The sequence below is a fragment of the Mastigoproctus giganteus genome, chromosome 10 (assembly GCF_048544385.1).
Source record: "Mastigoproctus giganteus isolate SK-2022 chromosome 10, ASM4854438v1, whole genome shotgun sequence".
In the NCBI taxonomy this organism is placed as follows: domain Eukaryota; kingdom Metazoa; phylum Arthropoda; class Arachnida; order Uropygi; family Thelyphonidae; genus Mastigoproctus; species Mastigoproctus giganteus.
This window is the reverse complement of record NC_143584.1, coordinates 129160131-129183041: the sequence shown is the minus strand read 5'-3', so window position 1 is coordinate 129183041 and position 22911 is coordinate 129160131. Positions and strand designations below refer to the sequence as shown.

The 22911-nt window shown below is 39.4% G+C and overlaps 1 protein-coding gene across 8 annotated transcripts in view; it reads left to right on the top strand.

The window, feature by feature from the left end:
• LOC150079283 (ubiquitin carboxyl-terminal hydrolase 48-like) overlaps positions 1–22911 on the top strand; it is a 955076-nt gene that overhangs the window by 795695 nt on the left and 136470 nt on the right. The window lies entirely within an intron of this gene.

The following is a 22911-nucleotide window of genomic DNA, read 5'->3' as shown; positions in this document are numbered from 1 at the left end:
AGTGAACAATTGTACAGAGAAATAGAGTGGGCTAGTAAATCAGAATGTCTTATAATGGGGGATTTTAACTTCCCAGATATTGACTGGAACTTGTGGGTCGGTCACTCACACACTAGTAAGACTTTTGTGGATTTATTGGATGATTGTTTTCTGCAGCAGCATGTTTGAGAAGCAACAAGAGAGAATAATACTCTTGATCTGGTTATCAGCAGTGATCATTCTTGTATTAAGAATTTGCAGATAAAGGAACCCCCAGGTGGCAGTGATCGCAGTGTACTGATGTGGCATTTACTTAAAGATATAATTACCATCAGGTTTTTGGTTCCATAAAGGCGAGCACAGTGATCTCAGACAGTTTTTAAATTCTGTACAGTGGGATCAACTGACAGTGTTACTAACAGTAAATTCTAAGTGGGAAGCATTCAAGGAATGAATCGTGGATGCTACTGAAAGTTTCATACCTATTAAGAAATATTGTTCAAGGTTTAAGCCTAAATGGTTATCAAACGAACTAATGAGACTCGTGACAGAGAAGAAAAATTCATGGGATGCATATAAATTATCAAGCGACTCAGAAGCCTATAGCAGATATAAGCTAGTCTGTAATCTGGTCACAAAGGAGGTTAGGCAGGAGAAGTCCAGATTACGAGAAATCTTTGGCAAAAGATGCTAAGAATCAGATTCATCCCCTTCCTTTTAGAGTTTTGTCAAAACTCCAAAAGGAAGGGGATGAATCTGATTGGTCCACTTGATATCGATGGTTCGACTGTTGATGATCCTGCTCAGATAGCAAACAAACTGAATGAGTATTTTGCATCTACATTCACACACGAGGAGTTATTAAGGTTTGGAAATGCCAGAAGGTTATCAAATTGTAGCAGGGTGCTTAATGATTTTGTAATAACCGAAAGCAAGGTGGAGGAGAAATTGTTGAAGTTAAACATAAGAAAGGCACCTGGGGTGGATGGGATCTAGCAAGTTATATTAAAGGAGGCGGGAAAGCAACTAAGCAAACCCTTAGCCATAATTATGAGAGCATCCTTGGACTCGGGGGAGGTCCCCACGGACTGGAGATGTGCAAATGTATCCCCAATTCAAAAAGGGGGATCAAAGGGTGACACGAGTAATTACAGACCAGTTAGTTTAACTTCTGTTCCAGGTAAAATTATGTAGTCACTGGTTAAAGATTCATTGCAGGATCATCTAGACAAGACTGCAGCAATAATTCAGACACAACATGGGTTTGTTAAGGGAAAGTCTTGTCTGACAAATTTGATAGCATTTTATGATGTGGTTACAAAGGAAATGGATGCAAAAAATAATTTTGATATCATATATTTGGATTTCAGGAAAGCTTTTGACACTGTTACGCATGGAAGACTATTGTACAAATTGGAGCAGAATGGTATTAAGGGTAAGTTGCTACGATGGATAAAAGGATGGTTGAGTGAGAGAAGACAGAGGGTGGCAATTAATGGTGCTGCACTTCGTGCACTAATGTTATTAGTGGAGTCCCACAGGGTTCGGTGTTGGGTCCTCTGTTGTTTTGTATATTTATCAATGATATTGATGAAGGTATATATCATTTAACCCCGGGGGCTCACATCTGGTGAGTATGGGCTTGGCAAACCCAGGGTCCTGAGCTGGATATCATCATTCTTCTCTTTCTTGGTGATTCTTTTCTACTTCTCTCTCTCTCTCTGGGTAACTTGGGAATTTTTTTTTTTTGGCTGGTGCAACATAAGCCTCAGGCTTCCTTGTACCATATGGCTAATAAAATAATAATAATAATAATAATAATCAGGCTTAGTGTCAAAGTTTGCAGATGATACAAAGGTTGGCAGGTTTGTTAATGACAATAATGGCAGTGTGCTACTACAACAGGATCTAGATAATTTGGGCAGATGGACTAAGAAGTGGCAACTGAAGTTTAACCTTGACAAATGAAAAGTACTGCATATGGGTAGAAGTAACCCCAGAGAAATGTACCAACTATGTGATACTACACTTAAGGTGGTAGAAAATGAAAAAGACCTGGGAGTAATTGTGCAATCAGATATGAAGTTTTCTGAGCAATGCAGACAGGCTGCCAGGGCAGGTCATGGGGTTTTGTCAATGATATATATTAATTTTGCTAGCAGAGAAAAGGAGGTGATTGTCCCTCTGTATAAAGCAATGGTCAGGCCATGCCTTGAGTACTGCGTACAGGTCTGGAGGCCTCATTTTAGGAAGGATGTAGATTTTCTTGAGTGTGTACAGAGAAGAGCAACAAGATTGGTGAGGGGAATGAAGGGATCCTCTTACCAAGAGAGGCTTAAGTTCTGCAGATTGCAGCAGCTGGAGACTAGGCACCTGCGCAGTGATCTGATTGAGGTGTATAAGTCTTTTAATGGGTTGAGCACGCCGAATTCTGATGGGATCCTTCCACTTGTTCAGATTACGAACCTAAGGGGGCATAAATTCAAATTAAGAAAAGACAGATGTAGAATAGATGTGCGGAAATTTGCCTTTAGCCAGTGGGTTGTTAATTGCTGGAACAAACTTCCATCTGTCGTTGTGGAAGTTGATAGGTTAAATTAATTTAAGGAGGAAGTGGACAGGCATTTGGAGGGAATGTTGTGATTTTTTTTTTTTTTTTTTTGTCTGATGCTGTATAAGCTCATACACTTGCCTTCTTGCATCACATGCCACCATCACCACTACCCTACTACCACTAGAGATTCAAGGCAGAACTAGACAAACATTTGGAGTGAGCGAATGGGTGAAATGAGAAGGGTGTGTGGTTTGTTGTTTTTTTTTTTTTTGCCTGATGCAGAATTATAAGCTTGATTTCTTGCATCATGTGCCCCTGCTAATGCTAACTCTTTTTAATGTATGTATAAAACACGTAAGGTAAAATTTGCTTCTACTGTTGTGTCATTCTACTGATCAGTTCACCATTCATCAACTTCTTTTGGCGTTCATGACATATTTTCGCTTTATTCATCTCTCATTGGGCTTTTATAATTGTGGTTGGCAAGTAAAGCGAATTTATTGACATGGGGAAGGAGTGTTTTGGTTTGCATTTCTAGATTACATCGGCGACGCGAAGTAGCAGAATTGCCATCCCGTATATTTATTTCATTGAAAAATAAATATTTAATAATAGTAGTGTTTAATAAACTTTAACATGTTTTATTAATCTTTATAAAAATAAAAAGTAAAGTGCAGCCATTATCAACCCACTGCAGGATGGAAGCCTCCTCAACAATTCATGCTGAGGGAAATGGACCATAATCTGCCACGCTGGTCCACTGCGGGTTGGCAGATCGATGGTATGCAGCAGTCAGGGGCTTGAACCCCGGTTTACTCAAAAAGCGTGTGCTACTGCACTCCCGCTCCTGCCCGGCTACGGAGGCCATTGCTGTCTAAATTAACAGAGTGTATCGCCCCTGGGGTTTATCAAATGCATTTTTTATTTACTTATTATTATTTTTTATTATTTTATTTGTTATTATTTTTTTATTATTTTATTTATTATTATTATTATTATTATTCAGTTTACTTTTTTCATGTCTAACCAAACAATTGCGGAAAGCTATTCTCAGGTGTCTTATGGTCATGTTCGTTAACAAAAATAAGTCACAGATATATAAAAAAAAAAAAAAAAAATCTAACACTACAGTATTTTTTGCGAAATGGAAAAGACAGGGACAGACTATATTACGGCTATGGGACGAGGGAAGGGATAAAATATCGAGTCAAAAACAGTGATTTTCCGTCGTAATTCTGGAGAGTTCGCAGTTATGCCATAACATTTTCTAATGACGAACCCATTAGAGATTATAGTATTGCAACTCTACCAGCCAAAAATATGAAGAAAGTTGCAGATTTAAAAAAAAAAAAAAAATCTGATACTATGGTAGTTTTTGCGAAATGGAAAAGACGGGGGGAAAAAACTGTTACAACAGTAAGACGGAAGAGAGGTGAAATCGAGTTAAAAACAGGATTTTCCATCGTAATTCCGGAGGGTTTGCAACTACGTCATTACATTTTTCAGTGACGAACTCATTGGAGACTAGCATTGCATATACACTAGACTTAGTTCTCGATGTTGATTCTGTGCGCAGCATAGTCAACCTTTGTATTTGTTTGGGGTGCGGGGAGGCACCCCAAACAAATACAAATGGTATCACTGCTTATTCGGAACGTTGCGGAGTTCCGTAATTAATAATAATGAATAAAACATAGAATAATACTGAAATACTTCACTTTCACAACATCTGGTATTGTCTATTCCCGGTTATTTGTTACTATTCCACTCTTCTTTGCTTACTTAAGTGCGTTTAGCATTAATCCTGATGATTCTTCCTCAGTTTTCCTTGCTCTTTATAACTCCCCCCCCCCCTCCCCATTGCTTGTATTATTTGTTTTTACATTATTCTCTAATCCCCCATATTCTATATCATCATTTTCATTTTACATTTACACAGTAATACTTACTGATGAACACGCAACAGTTCCTGAAAGTATCTTATCCGCTTTTTATTTGTTTCTCATCCATTATACGAGTAATGTTTCTTTCGTATTTTACCTTTGCAATACTCTTTTATTTATTCTACGAATTTTTATATGTTCTACGAATATTCTCTTTCGCTCGTTGTCATCTAATTTAAAAAAAAAAATTTCCTGCCCGTTTTTCTCCTTTGCCTTTTCACTACTGCTTAGCTCACTTTTTCGCTTCCTTTGTACTTTCCTTTCTGCGGCTTTCTGTTTCTTCTTATGCACTCCGTAGCCTAGTGGCGCCAATAAAACCCAAATCAATCAATCAATCAAAAGCCTAGTGGTCAGGCGCGCGGGTGCATAAGTACACGTGCCTTGAGTGACCGAGGTTCAAGCCCGTGACTACTGAATACGGTGCTGTTTCTTGTATTCTGTCTATCTTGTGAACTCCTCTGACCGTTTGGTCGTCCCGGAGTATAAACGGAAAATTTATTTATTTATTTATTTATTAAACAACTTGAGAACAGTTGTTCTCGGATTGTCCTGAAATGCGCATTTCAGATTACAAATTCAGATGTCTTTACTATTGACCTTCCTAACTCCCCTGCCTGTTTGAAGACATATAGTGAACGTGGCCTTCTGAAAACTTGCCTTCCTTCTGTTTTTTTTCCTTTGAGTGCAGTATAAACAGATCTTGGAAGACAGGATGATCTCTCTCGTACTAAATGTCGTGATGTTATATAAGCCGTCCAACCAGTACCCTGTCATGAAATGAGAATCACACTAACTTGTAGGTTTTACGAAGTGCTCCTTTGCCAATAAATTGATTGTGAAGGAAGCGGTCGTGGCACACTAACTGTCACAGATGCACTGTGCTCAGCTGTATCAGGATAGCACACGAGACTTCCAACGGTTAAGTCTCGGGAGCCACAGCTGGGATAGGATGCTGTTATAAAATGAAACCCCACTTTCGGAAATAGCTCTCGCCAAGGTTCGCCGAACATGAAAATAATAAAGCGACCTGCTTCTTCTCTCTGTTAGGACAATGAATATTTTCCTTTTTGAACTCCGTTACGGAATCAAGTTTCAATTGAGATATATCACTGCATGCCATATACTCTGCTTGTCAACGATCTGCCCATATTTGAATTTCATCTCTAGAAAATGAGAGAAATGTATTTTCTTTTGCCCAATAAAATATAAATAAATAAATAAATTCTTGCCTAATGTGTGCTATATATAGAGAGAGCAATATAAGTAGAAAGGAAAAACATGGCTAATGTGATATAGAAGAACAGTATGGATGGATACGAGAATTTGAAATAGAATATGTGATATGGAAATTACATCCGTAAGCATAGAGCAGCGTAATAAGAATCTAAAGTAAAATATGTGTATTTCAGAAGTATTTCAGAAAAGGTGCAGTGTTTAGTACCACTTCACTTTCATAGGTTGTCAAACCTAGAAAGTAACAGACAAGTATGACAGATAAAAAAAGAAGAGGTATAGAATAGGAAATAATATCTGATGTTAAAGGTAAATTAAATTTAATACAGTCCTATACATCCACAATCAATACACATCACATCTGTACATCCCTCATTCCAATTCAATTTCAGTACATTTCCATCCTTTAGACCTGGTATTTTTATTTTTAGAATTTTTGCTTTCATACTTAAATTATCTTCCATATACATTATAGTTTAATTATTTCCTGTAATTTACCGTTAATTTTGTTTAATTCTGTTGCCTTCTATGTTTGGCAACCAATGTACTGAGTACTGCACCCTTTCTCAAATGCATTCTTAAATTAACATATATATATATATATAAAGATGGTAGGTCGAAGACTTCATTGTGCGGAAGTCATCATAAAGGAAGTAAAGAAAGTAAAAAAGAATTTAAAAATATAAAAAATAAAGATTTAAAAGCAAAAAGTAGGTGAAAAAATTATATTTTTTTTTCATTCTACAATCTATAGTCAATATGAGAAATATAATCTCTACATGGTTACATACAAGCATTGATGCTTAAGTTTTTAGAAAATTTGGAAATTTGGGAAGAATGAAAAATTCAATATAAAAAGGCAAGGAAAAGGAAAAAATTTTAACATATCAGTACTGAAAGTAGAGACGAATGGAATATCAGAGTGCGCCTTCAGGAGACTGCAGCCGTGATAATCCGTCCAGGATATACACTGCTCGACAAAATTAACAGAACACGTAAAAAAACGTGGTGTAACTCGTGCAGCTTGCGATGAAACGGGACAAATTTGGTATGGGGTATGCCATAGAATAACGATGAAATTAGGAGACAGCGAGAAACTTAGGACAGGTATAAGGGACATTTACCAAAAAGGTCACGTTACAGAAATCTATACAAGATTCTCGAAAATATGGTCACATGACATCGTATGATCCCTTCCAACGACTGAACAGGCCTGACAGCGGTTAATCATGCTCGGTATAAGAGTGTCTATAAGACTCTGTGGCAACAGATCCCATTCTTCCACTAGCGCAGACCTTAGCTCACCAAGTGAGTTGGCTCTCGGCGTGCAATGCGACGCCCAAGGGCTCCACAGTTGTTCGAATTAAGTCTGGTAATCGTTCGATATCCAATTTCAAGATATCTCCACTACTTGTGCTCTTTGTGGCGTTGTCGTGCATGAAAACAAAATCTGGACCAACCGCACTCCTAAAAAGTCGCACATAGGGTTCGAGGATTTGTTCTTGGTATCTCTGCGCAGTTATGGTATCCCTATCAAAAACATGGAGGGGTGCAGCCTCTGGTCATTATTCCGCCCTACTCGAGAACACGCCTCCATCGTAAGTGTCCCTTTTTCTATTGTTGGAGGGATGGTACCGCATTCCTCGTTGTCTCCATCAGATGAAATAACGTCTAGAATCTGTTTGTAGGTCCAAAAAAAAAAATTCCTCGTTGTCTCCATCAGATGAAATAACGTCAAGAATCTGTTTGTAGGGTAAAACGGGAATCCTCAGAGAACAGAGTTCTGTTCTCTGATGAACAGAACTCAGGGCTGCAAGTCACATATTCATGGCCAGTTTCGACCAGCTCTGCGGTGGTTTAGAGTTAATGGGATAGAAACCAGTGGCTTCACTGCATATAGTCCACTTGAATTGAGCCTTAATACAGTCCGGGTGGTAATATTTTCACCTGTGGCTGCAGCAACCTCATGAGACAGTTCATGACAGGACATTGTGGGATTCCGGTCTATCTCTGATTCTGTCTTGCTGTTACAGCCATATAGGCGGTCTGTTCTGGTTGATAGCTCTGGGGCACCTTGGCTGGTCAGCGCTTTTTGTAATGGTTCCTGTCTCCTGAAACTTCTGCTTTCATAAAGTGTAAAGTGTGTTTAGGGTCAAAAAGTGTTCCTGCTTCCATAAAGTGTAAAGTGTGTTTAGGGTCAAACGGCACCAGGGGTTCCCCCCATCTCCGCGTTGCTTTCATTGTGGGTGAACCAGTTCGCTGGGAAATGCCAGAGATTTAAAAGTATGGATATTGTATATGTGTAGTGTCATGTACCATTGTTCATCTGGTCGTTTTGCCGTTGGACCCCTACTGAGGCCCAACGTTGCCCCACTTTCGCCCCGTGGAGGCAGACCTGGAAACACCAGTAGATTAAGATTTACTCTGGCAGGTCCTGCCGCTTAATTTCCTGAGATTTCGGCGGCTAGGACCTTAAAAAAAAAAAAAAAAAAAAAAAAAAAAGAAGAGGAAAAAAAAATAAATAATATATATATGGTAAATTCGATGAGGAATAACGCTAAATTTTGAAAGGCCGAATGTATGGGCGAAAAACGTAATTTGGAGATGATTAAATCAATTCCGAAGTGTAGGGCATTCGCTTGCGTGTGTGTGGGTTGAGTGGGTGGGGAGACTGAAGCCTGGGGGGAAGAAAAGACAGAAGTATGGAGTCGAGAGAGGAGGCAACCCCAAGTCACAGTGGGGCATGCCCATGTCCCACCAGAAGGGAAAGTGGGAATGGCAAGGAGGGGAGGAGACAGTAAGACCGTCTCCTCCCCCCCACACCGGGGATAGGGATATTAAAGATGAAGGAGGCTAGGGCACCCTCTTCAAGTCGCCAAATGGCGTTTGGCAGCTGTGCTGCGTTAAGTCTCTTTTCTTCAGTGTCGAGTCGATTTCAGTCCAGTCGCTCATGGGGTAAGCCCCGTCCTTGTGTTTTTCACTTTCTTTTCTCAGGGTTTTCTCTGTGGTAACTCCACTGGATAGTATTTTATAGTCTTGTACAGTTTAACTTGTGGTGGTCTTTCCTCAGACACGATTTATGGTAATTAGCAGTTTTCTCCTCTCGAAGACGTCCTGCGCATATTGAGAAAGTGCTCTGTATTCCTCTTCTGTGTCAATGAAGTGGGATTCCAGTCCTTTCGGAAGGTAGTGTATCTTTGTGATCAGGATGCCTCTGAGATCTTCATATTCTGGGCAGTCGTAGACCAAGTGATTCCAGTTCTCGACCTTCCCACACGTGCAGTTGGGGTCCTCAGCAAGGCCGAACCCGAGAAGCTTCTCCTTAATGGGGCCATGACCAGTAAGGAGCGAAGTCAAGTGCTTCCCCGGAAAGTACCAGGCCGGTTGCTTGGGGTATATTTTGCTGAGGTCGGGGAGGAATTTCCTTGTAATTTCTCCTTTTGTTGCATCGGTCCATCTTTGTTGCCACTCCCGAAGTAGGTAGGCCTGTAATCGGACTTTTTCTGTTTTAGTACTACTCGCTGGGTCAATTATGAAATCCTGGAAGGTGGCAGCAACCCCCCCCCCCTGCCGTGCAGGAAGAGCAAGCCAGCTTTTACAGTCTCCAAATCGAGGGGGAGCGCTCCAGCAAGCACCTGCAACGCCGGTGTGCTTACTGTTCTGCATGCTCGTGTGGTTGTTAATAAAATGATCCTTTGTATCATATTCAGAGTTCTCCTATTGACTGCAAGCGTTGTTTTGCTGTACCACACTGCAGCAGCATAAGTTATCGCAGGGATGAAGGTTGCCTTATAATACAACATTAGTGTTGTTTTATAAGGCTTATCTTCGTCCTTATATATTGTAGGTGAGGTTGGAAGGATAAGTTTTTGTCTAGGATTACTCCTAGATATTTCATTTGGTTGGCAAGTTTAATGGTCACACCTATTTTAATTTGGGGTGGGCGCCGTATTTGCAGGGTTCCTTTTAGTAGAATAGATGTGGTTTTTGTCGGTGAAATTTTTAACTGGTTTCTTGTAGCCCAGTTTTGTATTTTCTGTAGAGCTTGGTTTGCGATGGTTTCCAGTTGGGGTCTTGTGTCAGCCTCAGTGGTAAGAATAAGGTCGTCCGTAAAGGCCTGGGCCCCGATCAGCCCCAGGTCCAGGTTCAGGAGAGGAGCTCGTCGAGGACCATGTTTCAAAGGAGTGGCCCCAAGACAGACCCCTGCGGGCAGCCCCTGTGTACAAATCTTGTGACTTTTTGGTAGTTGGCATTTATTTCTAATTTCATTTATTTCTACCTGCAAGATAGGTAGTCCTCCATTACCTTGTATAGGTTGATAGGGACTGCTTCCATAGTGTCGAGACGACACTCGTCACACATTAAGCCAACTTTCCCCCTCCGCCTGCGACTGCCCTACTCCAAGTCGTCCAACGGTTCGCCATCACAAAGAATCATCTAAACGACAGTGACTTGCCATCCTGAGTTCTTAAGATATGGCTATCCCACTGAGCAAGTCAAAAAACAGGAATGAAGTGATGCGATCGCAACCCCTGTTTTCACGGATTGCAACCATAGTGCTTTCAGTTTTTAAGTCGGTGCAGCTTCTTTAACTACATCTTCCATACATTTTGGGTTTTTTTTACAACCCTTAGGAGGGTTTCTTTTTGTAGTTCAAGTTTGTAGCTAAGGCATTTCTAACCATTTTTACTTCTTATCATAGCATTAATTTAATTGGCTTGTATCTTATCAGTACTCCTAAGTTGCAAGAGCTGTATATTTACTCTGACATATTTTCAAGTCTCTTGCTGGCTAACCTTCATTTTAGATAGGATTTGGATAGTCGTTATCATATTGGAGAATCTGTTTCACACTGTGGGAATCATTGTCTATCCTTTCTACCCCTTCCCCCGTTATTTACGTAAACTTTATACTCGTATGTACGATATTAGTTTAAGATTTTTTGTTTCTGACTTATTGATTTGAGATATAATGAAAGCCAGCAGAACAGAATCGTAAGCGCAGGTGTGGTAAAGTACACATTTGTCTTTACCTAAAAATAGATGATTTATACATACATTTAGACGATTAATAAGATTACATGCATATCTTATCCGAATGCCCTTTGACAATTGTATTCCAGGTATAAAGAAGGCTTAGCCTACTTTCTTTATCAATAATTTGATATGACAAATATAATTCTGGAATTTATAGTATAACTGCTCGATGACCGACATCTGTACTGTCTTAAAGATTGTTTAACTTACTGTAGTAAGGATAAAATAAATGGAATCTGTGTAGTTATGGGTAGCTGATAACGTACAAGTTAGTGCAAACGCAGCAAACTCTGAATTAACAAAGTCGGCATCGTTTTAGTTAATCGGCATCGTTTCAGGGTCGCTGATATTAATGAGTAGTTTTCCAGTTTGATTGATTGCTATTCTGTTTGCTACAATGGGGCTAAAATATCAGTATCCGTTAAAAAATTATAATATTTTAGAATACAAATCTCCATGTGGTATTTGTTCTTTAAATGTCAGTATGGGTAGAGCTGTTCTTTGTTGTTTACTTCTCTCGATATCATTTAGAAAGTACAAAAAATAAGAATGAATGTATAGAAGAGGATTGCTCTTCCAGTTGATGTTTATACGACCTCTCTGATCCAGTTAAAGAGAGGACTGTTAATAAAGAAGCTGATTGCTCAGCTTACCTAGCACACCGACCACATAAAGGTGATGGAGCAGCTCCTTGCCTCCCTTACTTTGAAGTTGGCGGTTTCCTTACTAATGGACAAGTTTTTCTTCATATCCCATGCACGGTGTAGATAAATATTTTCCTGCGGTTGTAGAGCACGAGAGTTTGTTGGCTGGTAATTAATATTTACGTATGTCGGCCACAGTGCTGTTTGTGAGAGCGAGTTTAGACCGACAGCGGCAGTACCGTAATCGCCACTAATGTTGGCAGCTAATTAATTTGAGAGTTTTATTTTCAAATAATTTCGCTCTCTGTTGTGACGCCTCGAGCACCGCGCGCGGGCTTAATTTTTAATGTTTTTAATGAAGTTCCGTCCGTAATTTTTGAGAAGTATTTCTGTAAGACAGTGGTTCAACACGGAAAGGAAGATATGGCAGCAGCATGAACCAGGGGGGGGGGTGGAGATTCAGTTCTGCTAATCAGCAAGATTATTATTTTTTAAATCGCAAAACTTTTTTTTTTTTTTTTTCCTGTTTTGTTTCCCTCGTGTGTTGTTGCCTGTGGTGAAGCGAGGAAGTTGCGCATTTAAAAATTATGGGATTAACTTGGATTGAGTTCACATAAACTGTTTTCTCTAGCAGCAAATAATAGCCACCACTCAGTTCGTGCTAATTCACGCTATTTTTGAAATGGCATTGAGAAAAGAGACAATTCCATTTCACGGCAGATCAGTTTGCTAATAAGTAAATTAACACCTACAATATAAGTCCCTAAAGAAAAATACGCCTTTATTTGGCTGTTCTTATATCTATTGCAATTTCAACAGCAATAGCATAGCAGTACATTTGATCGATGTCACTGTAATCGGGTCCGGCGAGCTATTTAGATTTTGGATAGCTTTTGTTTCTCAGATAAGTTGTTAAGACCATTAATTGTGTGAGGAGCAGTTTGTCTCCGGTAGCGAGCTCCCTATTAATCTAATTTTTTCACCAACATCTGGATGTCAGTCTGGTAATATTCTTTCGGCTACTGATTAAAAAAAAAAAAAAAAACGCTAACTACCTGCTGCACTTCACTGTCCGACTGAAATCGGAATCCTTTCAGATTTATTCAGTAATATCCATAACGGCAAAACGATGCCAAGGATTTACAATTGTAATTATAGCCCGCTGCTTGGAGGGCAGGATGTGAGGCGCAGCTCACTCTCGCACACACAGGCTTTGTGGAGGTGGGGGGAGAATTAATTTAGACATTCATAAAAGTTTGCTTACTTATTGAACATAACAGATCAACAGATAAGCACATATTTACATATAACACTATTGCATATAACAATTACATAACACCTTAATGTCCTGTGCAGTAATTTTACACAGGCGACAGTTAAACTTAGTCATTCTTCGCAGGAGATAACCACCAAAACAAAAAAGCTGATCCGCATTATACAACAGATTTCTGCGGGAGAGTCAGTACGTGCTAAACATTCATGTTAAGCCTTCTTATATTGTTATAAAAAAAGAAAGGGATCGAACTCTACTTGAGAAATTTTCGCCTATAGGCTTTTTATCTGTAGCGAACTTAACATCGTCGGCATCAAGACAAAACAAATAAATGTTCTGTTTATACTCCGGGACGACCACACGTCAAAGGAGTTCACAAAATAGAGAGAATAAAAGAAACAGCAACGTATTTAGCAGATCATGGGCTAGAACCCCGGTCACTCAGAGCAGGTGTACTTATGCACGTTCTCCCCTGACCACTCGGCTACGAAGATCCTGAATTATTTGAAGAATTTGGAAGGATTTGAAAAAATTGGCAGCCAGTTGCTAGCATTTTAACTGCAGTATCATCCTGTTTTTTTTTTTTTTTTGAGTCTGGGAATTTGTAGGATTGTTGCAAGTGCTGTTTGGGGTTTGATATTTGTGCTTGTAGGCTACCCAGAAGCCAGTACTTATCTGCGTACAGGCGCCTCAAGATAGTGGGTGCTGTCGATTCCCTAGACCTCTACGCCATATCCAGCCATAGAGTATGGCTGGATACAAAAATCTTTAGAATGTAGTTCCTGGTGACCCCGAATGTGCAACAGATGTTGTTTCATCCGCTACCTTAGTTGATATGTCTTGAGGTGTAGCCCTTCCATGTATCTGTGAAACCGCAGCTTTGAATCGAAAGTTATACCCAGATCAGTATTTGAATTCTCAGTATTGCAGAAGTGATCTGTGTGGAAATTTTCTTCGGTGAGTATATTATATTACTAGAGCTGATATAGCTGGCTGGATTTGAAAGCCGAATTGGGCGAAATTGTCATTTGGTTTAGCTGCTAGTTTATCCTTTCTGTAATGATTTGGGGGTTGTCCATTCTATTAATGCGAGTTATCAGTTTGTTTGTGTCATCCGCATAGCACAGTATGTCATTTCTTTCAAAAAGGAGTGGTAGAAGCAGTGCTGTGCAGAGGCTTCTCGAGATAACCCCTACTAGTGGGACACCCATATTGACTTTATTGTGCATCTGTATCTGCCTAGTCTTTTCAGTTAGGAAGGCGGTTAAGAATCTGAAAACATTTCCTTTGATATGACCGGTATTTCTCAAACATTTTTGGTCCGCTGACCAATTAGGCGAGAAAAAGTCCCGTGTTTCTGTCTTCATAATCCACTCCAGATACGCGCACGCGCGCGACTGTAGCTCTGCGTGTCGGTACTTACTTGGAACAGACCACACTTTGAAAAACACTGCTTTCAAGACCCTAATACTGTATATTTGACAATGGTGAGAAGAGGAGGTGGGGGTGTTATCTACCACACTCTTTGCACTTATCTTACAACTAGTTTTAGCAAGGTTTACAAACTTCAGCTCTTACGCTGATGACTTGAATTGTACATCATCTCTGATGACATTAAAAGCGTTCAGGAAATAAGTCAAAACACTGTTGAACAAATTAATCAGCTTGTTGACTACTTAGATATGGCAGGGCTCCAGCTAAATCAGAAAAAATCCTCCCAAATATCTATCACCAAGAAGTGGAACAAAAATGATATCCAAGCTCTAATAAATGGCAATGAGGTCACAAAAGTTTCGTCTCACCTGGGACGAAAACCTTACGTTCCAGGAATATACAAAAAAAAGGAAAACATATGCAGCTTTCTGGGCGATCGGGCAGGGGCTTGTTTGCTACCAAAATACGTCCCTAATATGCAGATATATTGAAAAGTGTCTCACGCCCATCGCTTTATAGGCGTCTGTGGGCCCTAACCCCATCAAGTATTGTAAAAAAATACCTGGCAATTCAATATTGGGTTCTGAGGTGGTTGAACAGGATCCATGGAAACCCGTTCACCATCTCTAGGTCTATTCTACATGCAAACATGAACATGACACCGTGGAAAATCAAAATTCTGGAAAAGAACCTCATCATTCTTGCCAAACTGTTAACTAATAGGATTGATTCTCCCAACGTGCAAGAAATAATCTTAGCCTCAAGCACCCATCCAACCATCCAAGAGAGCGACATAAACAATGGTGTAGGTCGACTCTCACCAACATTGTCCGCCTTAGAGATATGTTTCCAGCAAACATTATGGAACATTTCAACAGTCTGCAAATTAACCCCAACGAACTATTGGATGACAAAAAACACAGGAAGAATTGCGTAGAAGCACCGACCTCCTGTGAATCTCCACAAACACTATGAAGTCACTCCATCTACTAGTCCATTACATGCCATTGACAGACGTATAAAATTCTCTGAAGTTCAAGACTTTGGCTGTCTTTAATAGACTGTAAACTGAATTTATATTGTAAACTTAATTAATTCCCGGTATATATGTTAAAATTTGTAAATATGTATACACATGTTATCCCAACTTCAGGTTGTCAAACATTATCTATTGTCCTTTTAATGTACTGTATGTATGTATGTCTTTTTCACTTATAATTCTATGTACACCCTTCTAGCCAACCAGCTGTACAGGGGGTGAAATCAAGCTTAATAATATATGGAGATGTAAAGGGAAAAAGAGATGCTACCCCTAACACGGATGCTCAAACATCTCCCTCATCACCGATCGAATTTCATATAGCATAATTTTGATCGGGTTCGCGACGGTGGACAAGTGGCTGTTTTTGGAGACACCTTATAACATACACTGTACTTGCGTGCTATTGAATTAGTCTTTCGCTCCAGACATATATTTAGAACAGCTTACTTTTTACGGTACAAAATCAATACATGGTATCCCACAGGGCTCGAAAACACGTCACCTGACTAACAGATATATATAAATAAATAAATTATTCTGTTTATACTCCGGGACGACCAAATGGTCAGAGGAGTTCACAAGATATACAGAATACAAGAAACAGCACCGTATTTAGCAGTCACGGGCTTGAACCCCGGTCACTCAAGGCACATGTACTTATGCACCCGTACGCCTACTGTGGGGTGGTGCAATATTCTCAAATCTGCTCTGCAAACCGATTTCTGTTGAACTTATTAATTATATTCTTATATTATATGAACGTTAGGGATGTTATTACACAGCTAAATTGTAGAATAGTATCGGTTGCCCACCAGAGTTTCTAATTTTAATCTTCGAAATTGTTTTGCATGCCACATGTTTTTTATTGCTTATCTTTCTTGGCTTATACAGGAACTGAATACTCCTTACGTTAATCTTATTCCGTATCCTTATGCAGAACTAAAATTTCTTCAATTTTAGGCGCTTATCGTCTAAGTAACTTTTAATTGCAAAGCGTAATTAACCAAATTATTAAAAGTATAGAGACTTTTAAATACATTGGTTTTATTGCTCTCACCAGAAAAACTTCGTGTAACCGCAAGTTTTCTTTCGATTGTACTACTTTTAAACAAAAGACAGAACGAGAAAGGCCTCGTACTTTTCATAATTTTGAATGAGCCAAAATGACATTTTTTTTTTTTTTTTTTTTTACAATTTCTAAATAATTAATAATTAACAAATGAATTATCTCTCATTTGTTGTAAAGAATATGAAAACCAGTTACAACAAAACGGTGAAAAATCCCTTGCAAGTTCTTATCAATGAATATCACCCCTCTTTAGTCAAAAAAAAAAAAAAAAACTGATGCCATTACCATAGCGGCTGATGGCGCTGCTCGAAATTTCTTATGATGCGGAAATACTTTATGATATTACTTGATGGACCGTTATTTGGTCTTTTGATATAGTTATGATTTCAAGTGTCATCCAAAGTCACCGATTAACTGACGGACTAGTTTGAATCCTTGGGCAAATCTTGCAAGAATCGTCTTTGCTCAATTCACCCTCTCCTGGTTATATTCACATCGTTTTACACCAATTTCACTTAAAAAATTTCATGCATAATTCTATGTTTAGTACCTTCGCTATGTATTTTAGCCCATCCCGATCATCCTTCAAAATCAACTCAAGAGTAGCATTAGCGTTTTCTGTTGATACAGTTATAGGTCGTTCAAACTTGGGTTCCTCTTTGTTGACTTCATTTCTTTCTTTGCGGTGTTATGTGATTAATAATCATTATTTAATTTAATCATTTAATTTAATTATGTTTCCGTCATATTCCCGTGGATCTGCTTCTCAAACAAGCCTTACAAAAAAAAAAAAAAAAAAAAAAAAAAGGAGCATTTCATCATTAATGGACGGTTCTCTTCTTTTGGGAAATTAAACACCTTGGTGAGGATGATTTTTAAACCTAAAAAAATAACAATAATAATAACAATTAAGATATTACTCAAAAATTTAGGATACTTGCATATAAAATATTTGCAATGTAAAATTATTATTATTTTTTTTTTTTTTTTGTTTACAAATAATGAAATATGTGGTCGGCCAGAAATTTTACAAATACCCCTCGTATAGAAAATTGAATGTAAGTATCTAACCAGAAAATTGTGTAAAAATATATAGCACATATCTTAAAAAATGCACAGGAATAATTTTATTTGACCGTTATTGCCTCTTTCGTAATGAAAATTATTGCATTCGTGTTGTTTTGATATCCAAACTGTTCTGGTACTATAGTGAGTAGGAGCGGATACACCATTCATAGGGTTGTCAACTTTAATTACTGACGTCAAAATTAGGCTCTTAAACTATTCTTTATCTTCTGATCAAGAATAGTTTAAGAGCCCATTCACTTAGATTAGATGTTTAACAATGTCTAATCCTAAATGATTGCAGCATGAGAAAATATCCATTCACTTCAATTTAGAACAAATTAAATTTGCTTGTTCCATATTCATATATTGTCATAACCTCAGAAGCTTTTATCCTTCCTACTATAAACCATTAATTTTGCTCTTTGTCCAGAAAACTGGCGCCTTTCTCCAGAACAAAAGCACATATTACTATTCAGAATTCAAATAATCCTAGTGATGTTGTTGTTGTAAGATAACTTGGCCGCCATCCCAGTGTACTTTAATATATTGATGAAGTAAGTGAAAATATTGAGTTAACTCTTTTACCACCGTCAGTTGGATTCCTACTTATATTTCTTCATGGTCTGCTTGTGTTCACATAGTGATTACTTCAGTCAGGTACATGCTTCTTTTTTCGGATTGATCGGTCATCCCCCCCCCACCTTACGATCTTGAGGGGTCTTCAGTTTATAGGACACATACCATGTTTTGTTGGGCTTCTCTCTCTTTTAATGATTAAAAGTACGTAAAGTTGTGAATTGTTTATTGACTCGGACAACTTTATAAACCCATTCATCGAGATTTCATAAAATTTCTGTTTCATTTTTATGGTTTATTTGTAAGCTGTTTGTTTACTATTCTGAATTCCTGAATATTCTAGTATTCTGTTTTTTGTGGTTGATTTGTTTTCAAACGAAAAGATTTGTACACATAGATAAATAGTAATAGGTTGTGGGTCTCATTACACAATATATAATGCTTTTATATATGGCGCCTCCGTAGCCGGGTGGGGAGGAGCAGCAGTGCATAGCACACGCTTCTTGATTAGACCGGGGTTCGAGCCCGTGACCACCAAATACGGAGGATGCGGAAAGGTCAGGGAATGACCACCGCATATCCTGGAGCAATATAGCCTTAGTTGCTAATGCTCCTAAAAACCAAACAACAAATAAGCTTTTATATATAATTCGAGCATCGTAACTTGTAAAGCAGAATTAGTACTGCTACCAGTACTTTTTTTGATCAATATTTTTAAACTGATTTTATACGATTTTGATGGTTAGTGTGTGTTAAGCTCACGGCCGAACGAGCAAGTTTTTCCAACAATTTTGGCCCCATCTGAATCACTGTGTCATGTATATTAGTTGATGACCCAAAATTGCTGTTGACTCAACGACAATCACCGCCTTGTTGCCTAGGCGAGTTCGCTCTTGATTAAGTGCCAAATCAATCAAGGTTAGTGAGTCAGTGCTGCGTTCTACATAAAGTGCTTCAAAGACTATTGAAGCGTATTTCCCTGGTGAGGCTGCAATTTCGAGAGAACGGCAGCTGGTTCTTGTTGCATGAAAATCCTCCCCCTCGCCCATTCCGCACTTTTTGTGAAGAAATTTCTGACAGAACACGGAATTGTACAGATCATCCACTCTACTCTCTCTCTCGATCTAGCACCAGCGGAATTCTTCCTCTTCTCCAAAGTGAAAACTACCCTCAAAGGAAAGATATTTCAGGATGTTGAGGACATAAAAAAAACGTAACCGCCGAACTGAACTATTTGGACGCCTTCACTGATCCTTTTCAGAAACTTTTTAGAACGGTGTGATAAGTGCATTTAATCAGGTGGTGATTACTTTGAATAAAAATAAAACCATTTTTTAGCTCCTTCACTATGTGTTCTTTTTATTGCACCAGTTCGGGAACTTGATTGCCACACTCGTATAAGAGGATACGGACAGACATAGCGACCCTGATGACCACACTACAGCTTCCTAGTCCTCGGACACGTCTCATCTCCAACTCTACAATCCCAACCTAGCCAATATTACCACAGGTTCCCCCTTACTGTTCCACAATACCCACTGACTTGGGCAGCCGAGTAGGTCTCTACCTATTCCAGATGGAACTTATCAATTCGGTTACCCTTCTCTTTTCCGGCACAACTCATGACTGTGATGACCCACAGCATCGTGGACGGATTCTGTGAGTTCCCTTCCTGGTGATCATGCCTCCCGATAACTTAAGTGGCCAATCGAACAACACGCTACTTATAACCCACACCGATTGGTTTTTCCAAGTTGACCAGCATCACAGAGTGCTTAATGCGGATTTGTGGCAAACGAACGCACTATGTCCACTATGAGGTACTGTATATAAGGGTCTAAAGAGATCAGTAAGCTGAACGAGAGAAGGTATTCCCACTGGTAGGAGAGATACGAGAACAAAAAGCCACAGATATGAAACCTTAGCAGTAATTCCGCCATAGCCAAATAGTAAACCGCGAGGTTACAAAAGGTACACACGCTTTCAGTAACCTTGGTTCAACCCTGTGTGACTACTAAATATGGTGATGTTCTTGTTTCTCTCTATTTGGGGAACTCCTCTCCTCTTACGACGTGGTAGTCCCGGAGTATAAACAGAAAATTTATATTTTATTACTCTTTCTTTTTTTTTTTTTTAAAGGCTGAATTTCATTTTGATTTTCGCGATGGGGAAGCATGAGTAATTAGAATTTTTTATTTTATTTTTTATGCATAAAAAAAATGCTCCTAGCATCAGTTATCCATTTTAGTACTACTGAAAACTAGTGCAGTTAACTCCGTAAAATACAGCATTTACAATCCGGAATTCCTTAAAATCCGGTCACATTTTGCAATCCAGAAATATTACGAAAGCAATCCGATACTGGTGTCAACGATCGCAATTTTTTTTAAGAAACAAAAAAAAAAAAAAAAAAAGGTGACATTTCTCTCTTTATAAAATACCTGCAGGACTCTTTTGTTCGTTATACTGTTTTTGTGGCCAGTAGGTTTAACTGCATTGATAATGAAATGGTCTTAATTCTCATTGCAAACAAACTTGCCTTTGCAACGAGTTGCTCTGCATTGCACTACTTCAGATAGCTGGCATTGCCAAAAGTTTAATCGGACATTTGTTTAAAGATAAGAATGCATAATAGCCTATTTCAAGCTGTCATAGCTGGCTTCTCGATGCGAACTGCCATGCTGTATACGACATCAGTTTTAAAAGTTTTAATATAGTTAAAAAGATATCTGTTGAAAATAGTGCAATACCAGGGCAACTCTTTACAAAGGCAAGTTCTATCTTCTCTGAGAATTAAAACCATTACAATATCCATGCAGTTTAAGCCATGTGTTGATTTAAAGTGTACGGTTGTTTCCTACACTCAGTGATCATCGAATTATGATAACCCCATCCGTAATGAACTATGCCGCATAGCTCACAATATAAAACGCCGAACAGCTTCGTACGTTAGAGCAGTGATAATTTGCATCTGGTCATGCACGTCAAAGTGATAAATTAGCAGTTATGGGACGTAGTACAGATATTGTTAGTAAATAACGGGTCAAACCACCACCCGCCGACAGAACTGTAAGGAATTACGCAGGGTGGATGTTCGTGGTGAACGAAGGGAGCAGCGCGTCGTACAGGCTCAACGGCGGGTCACTGTGCGATACTTGATATCGCAATACAATATGGGGAATGCAAAAACAATATCCCAAGTGACGATGCACCGCACACACAGACGTATGGGATTCCACAGCAGACGACCCAAGATACGCCCTCTCCTGACCGATTGCGCCAGTAAACCCAAAATCAAATCTGCTCACCGCTGATCATCGTCGATGACAAATGCTGTGGTGTCAACAACAGGCTGGTTGATACTAGAGGACTGGAAACACGCCGTCGGAGCCTTTATGTGTTGCGCAAGTAATACGAGACCTATCGTACGTGGTGCCCACTATCCAGGCAGGTGCGGCGTTTGCTTAACATAGAGCATGTTTTCCTGGAAACTTAAGATCCCTGGTGCGTATGGACCAAGGTTTCAATGGTGAGGTCTACCGGCAACTCTTAGGAGACCATATGCACCCTGCCATGTTGCATTTTCCCGGACAAAAACGGAATCTTTCAAGACGATAATGCGACGTGTCATCGGGCCTGCACTGTGCCACGAGTGGTTTAGGAACACAGTGAAGATATCACCCGACCTCCATCCAATGGAACACCTGAGGGATGTTTTGGAAACCGAAGTGAGGTGTATGGGCATGTAACCGTCATCTATTCTGACAGTGTGGAAAGCCTTGCAGGTAGCATGGCTGTAGATCCCTACAGAAGTCTTCAGACATCTGAAATATGCTTCTCCGAAACCCAACTACTAGGTATACTTCTCTAGAAACTGGCACCTCTCAATCCCCGGATTTCAAAGCGTTTACCGTAGTACGTCTGTATGGCTACAGATGCAGTTTGTCAAGTTGCTTTGACCGGAAGAATGTGATAAGCCTAATTGTACAACGTTGTGGGAAGTGTAGTACAATTTTTTTTCCTGCATTCTGAGTGTGTTTCCAAAAATAAGGTAAACGCACACTGTTGCGAACAGATTTGGCCAAGCGGAGAACGAAATATCGTCTGCTTTGCCATACGTAACAGACCACTGCACGACCTTTTTTCTTCAGAGATGCGCAGCGATTTCCTTTGTTAACGTCAGTACACTGCCAACCGCATCCAAAAATTGTCACCTCCATTACCTCGCTATGATTAGAAGGTTCTAGACTACCACCACGCAGATCCACTCGTGCACCGAGTGTTTCCATCTGTTCGAATCCATAAGAGCACCTGGTTGGCAAGCAATTCGGAACTGACTGCAACATCCAACTCGTCGTTTCATCGATTTTTTCCACGCTCGAATAGATGCCCAACTGGGTGCCACCTAGTGTAAAAGTTATATCTATGTCTTCTTATGTGTCATACATTCATCTGTCTAAGAATAAAGTCTACTTAGTTGGTTACCTTAGTTTTTTTTTTTTTTTTTTTTAAACACTTGTAAAAGTGCTACTGGTCTGGTGGTTCCTCCCTTCTGTGTGGAGCTCATAGCAAGGTTATGAACATGAAATAGCTCTTTGAATGCTTTTATTACGCAACTTGGCGCCTCCGTAGCCAGGTGGGCAGGAGCAGCACATTGCGTAGCACACGCTTCTTGATTAGCCCGAGGTTCGAGCCCACCAAATACAGATGATGCGGAAAGGTCAGGGAATGACCACCGCATATCCCCGGAGCAATATGGCCTTAGTTGCTAATGCTCCTAAGAAACAAACAACATTACGCAACTTCAATGTTTATTTTTATATGCATTTCAGTGATCAAGATTCTCTCAAATAAGTATTTCATTGTTTACTTTTACCATGATCAGTTATCTCTCTTTATATATATGGCACATAAAATCGCTGCGACTCCTGTTGCAATTTCGTTGGACATTATTTCGTCTATGCTAACTAAGCATGAGATGGAATATCAGTGCAATGTTTAAATATATTTTATTCGTCGGTAAAACAGGTTGTTTTTATTTTTAGCCGCGTTAGCATATA